This window comes from Lactuca serriola, chromosome 4, assembly GCF_051521515.1.
Source record: "Lactuca serriola cultivar US96UC23 chromosome 4, Lser_US96UC23_V15, whole genome shotgun sequence".
In the NCBI taxonomy this organism is placed as follows: Eukaryota; Viridiplantae; Streptophyta; class Magnoliopsida; order Asterales; family Asteraceae; genus Lactuca; species Lactuca serriola.
In genome coordinates this window covers 54,719,639-54,723,929 of record NC_136411.1, presented here as the reverse complement: position 1 = coordinate 54,723,929, position 4,291 = coordinate 54,719,639, and positions in this window count along the sequence as shown.

The window sequence follows — 4,291 nt, the reverse complement described above, 5'->3', positions numbered from 1 at the left end:
AGTGAAGAAGAAGGAGAGGAGCTTGTGGAGGCTAAAGCTTGTGGAGGCTAGAGCTTGAAGTGCAAGTTTGGATCTGAGATCTACAGAGGAAGGAGCGGCATTTAGAGGTATAAAGTTCAAAATTTTCCTCTTCTTTATGGTTTGTTGTTGCATGGGCTAGGGTTAAAAGTCCCAAAGGTGGAGACTTTATGAGTGTAAGGTGCTCCATGGTCTGAGATCTGTCCCTTTTCAGTGGTATTTGTGTTATACATCCATAAAGTTTCCATCTTGGTCGTTATTATGAGAACATGCTTGAGTTTTGAGCTTCCTAGGGCTAGAAATGGGATATTTTGGGTGTTGGTGACTTATTCAGCCATGCAAAGGCTTAAAGTCATCGACTTTATGGATTAAGAGGCTTAGAAATGGTCAGATCTAGAAGTTGGACGTGATTCTTAACTGTTTAAGACCTCAAGAGCTGAAGGACTGAAACTGGGAGTTACGCGGGGCGTAATCCCAGTATGCGCAGCGTAAGGGGTCGCGCACCCCGTTTCTATGAGGACGTCGGGTATGCCCAACGTACATGTTTGGTACGTGCAGCATAACCCGGAGGCTTGAATTTTAGGGTTTGGTCAACTTTAGGGTCTTTGAGCCATGAGAGGGGTAAAATGGTCCTTTTACCCTCCTGTGAGTGATAAGAAAGGAAATGGTCTAGCCTTGGGAAATGTATTGATGTAGAGTGTTTATTTCATATGATTAGGCGGAGGCTAGACCCGATTTCACAGAGTTCAAGATTACCGAGGTGATTCTTCTCACTATACGTTACCTAGAGTGGTATTTATGTGCTGACAAGAGGGTCTTATGTGTTATGTATGAGATTTGTGCTATGTGTTATATGTATGCTATATGATTGTACAGACCGGGCCGAAGGGCCCAACGAGCTATGACCGGACCAGAGGGTCCAACGAGCTACGGGACTGGAGGGTCCCGCTGAGACACATCGACCGGAGGGTCGTATTGTAGCCTCGAGTGGCGTATGTGTTGTATGCAATATTTTGGGGAACTCACTAAGCATTTGTGTTTACAGTTGTTGTGTCATGTGTTTCAGGTACTAGTGACGACCGTGGGAAGGCGCCGACGTGATCCATACACATACAATCAGAGGATTTCATTTATGATCTTGGGATTTGATTTTATTTGATAATAAGTGTTGAACATGTAATTTGAGAATTTTTAAAGATGTTTATGTCGTTGAAAAATGAAAAATTGTTTTGAAAAATTTACATTGTTACACATGTAGTATTCTAGATCAGACCCATGTGATCTTTGGTACGATCAAGGAGGGTATCATGGAGATTCTGGATGAGCACATGGGCGCTTTTCATTCTGAGATGGTGGCGATAATGCGAGCTCGCACTTTGAATTTCCATGAGTTCCGGGAATGTGGGGCTCCAGAGTTCTTCGGGAAGAAGGACCCGATTTTGAGAAGGCATTGGTTAGCAGATGTCATGAACGCCTTCCATACTAGTTGTTGCCCCGAAGTGGAAAAGGTCATACTTGGTTCCTGTCTTCTAAAAGACAGAGCTCGAGATTAGTAGGAGGAGGTTGGGCATGTGCCTTAGGAGGCGAGGCAGTTGAGTTGATGACTTGGGAGGATTTTGTGATGAGGTTGTGGGATGATTTTGCACCTGTGATTGAGGTCCAATAGTTGGCGAGGGAGTTTCATGACCTTCTCCAGACTACTAAGACGTTGAAAGAGATCACTGCTATGTTTCGTGAGAGGGCGTTATTGGTTCCACAGTATGTAGGAGACGAGGAGATGAAGAGGGCTTGATACCACGAGATGTTAAGGAGCGACATCAGACAGTTTGTAAGGAGATCCAGTTGCAAGACACCGGATGACATGGTGGCGAGGGCCTGAGAGAGGGGGATTGATTTGGAGATAGAGAAGAAGAGGAATTCGGATAAGGTTTAAGGTTCTGAGGGTTCAGGAAAGAGGCCCAAGGTTTTTGATTTGAGATCGAGACGCTAGAAAGGTCGGGGCCATTGTGGCAACTGCGGAAAGTCGCACGACGGATGTGACATCCCCCTTTTTCACGGCCAGAAAAGATTGATTTGTTTATGCTTTGTTTTATAGAATCAGAGTGATCATTTGATTAAAAGAGTTGCAGAATTTGTTCTCAAAACAAAATGTGATCAGAATTTATCAAAGCATTTCTTTAAAGAAATATATTTTGCATTATACAACAAAAATCTCAGGATTTCATTTTCCGATACAGACCAAAAGCATAAACAGTACAAAATAGACCTTACGACAGTTATTTACAACTACTGATCTATAATCCAAAATATCTTGATAAGTCATCCAACTTATGCTTTGGTACCACTACCTGTAATACAAAGAAAACTGAGTGGGTCAGGCTTGGGAGCCTAGTGAGCATATAGGGTTTTCAACCCACAAATAAAAAATTTATTATGTTTAAACATTAAACAATCAACCAAATTTCTCATCCCCATTATCTTCTTTATTCTTAAAGATCTCACTAATCATCTATCCTTTACTCATTCATTACTAAGGGTTATCCTAAGGAATAGGCACAAAGTCCATCTATGCCTATGGCGCAGCTGCCTATGTTATTTATTAGGCGCAGCTGCCAATAACATCATTTATTCTCTACTTGATATAGCTGCCAATATTATTTATTAGGGGCAGCTGCCAACAACATCATTTATTCTCTAATTGGAACAGTTGCCAATATTATTTATTAGGCGCAGCTGTCAATGTTATTTATTAGACGCAGCTGGCAATAACATCTATATCATCTTTCATCCCTCATTCTTTATCTACCCATGTTTTACCCAACATATTTGAAGATATAAAATATATATACAATTTAAAACCTGTATAAAACATTCATTCATCATCCATCTCAAATAAGCAAACAACATATATACACATAGCACGTATTTTATATAAAATACTTCATAACTATGTGTAAGATGAAAGTGACTATACACTCACCTGATAAGACGATTATCGAACAACGCTCCGTCTCTTAAAATAATAATCTTCAATGAAACCGGGAAATCTTCCAAAAACCAGGCTTCTCGCGGGCAGAGTTTCGGCTCGACAACTCTATTTCTCGGGATCTTCGGGGCTTCGAGACTTGTTGTGGGTGTCGAGATTGATACCGGGGCTCCGGGGGTAATTCTTACCAACTAGAAGAAAGTTTAGGGGAGTAGAAAAGAAATTGAGCAACCAACAATCGGCTGGCCTCACATTCTATTTATAGGGTGAGGCTGGCCCTCGTACGCTGCGCGTTCCTGCAAAGAAAGCAGTGTGTTCCCTGAACGCTGGGCGTTCCTCCGAACGTTGCGCGTAAGAGCGGGGTTTGGTCTCTATTCGATGAGAGCTCCGAGTCAGCAGAGACGTGGCCAATCCGAGGCCTAGCAACGAACGATGGGCATTTCCCTTCCGAACATTGGGCGTTCCCTTCTGACATGCGTCTGTTTGCGTGCCTCAAACTTCAGAAATTCATAACTTTCGAATATGAGCTCTGTTTCGAAGTTCTTTATATCCATGCATAGGTGAGATTATGCTCTACAACTCTCGTTTAGACTCTGTCGGCTAATTTTGACTTTATTTTTAATATATTATTTTTAGTAGGCCGGGACAGGAAAACTCCGTTAGAAATTCATAACTTCTTCATCCGACGTCCGTTTTCGTCTGTCTTTTTACCGTTGAACTACTATCGACGAGATGTTTGATTCTCGTTTCGATTGTTTCGACTAGAAATCACTCGATCTCATAATCGAACTTTGGGTAGCATACTGCAAAGTCGAAACTTCAAAAAATCATGACTTCCTCATACGAAGTCAGATTTAGACATTCTTTTTATGCACGCTCTCGGTTTAACGTATTCTACAACTTTCATTTAGATCACTAATGCTAAAAGGCAAGTTATCATAAATTCACTTTTTATGTCATACAACGTCGTGTGGAATCTGTCGCGAAACTTCGACAGGTCATAACTTCTTCGTTATAACTCAAATTTCAGTGTTCCTTATATGTACACAAACCTTGTGACATATACTAAAACTTGGTTAAGATTATTTATTCTCAACACTCTTCTATCAAAAAGTCATTTTTGACGCTTATCGTGTCTAAATTGACTAGTCCGGATCTACAGGCGTTACAATTATCTACCCCTTAGGATGATTACGTCTCGGAATCATCAACGAAAATAGGGATTGTATAATGTTTCCATACGTTATCTTTCCATCCTAATTAATAACCGTAATATACATGTTTCTT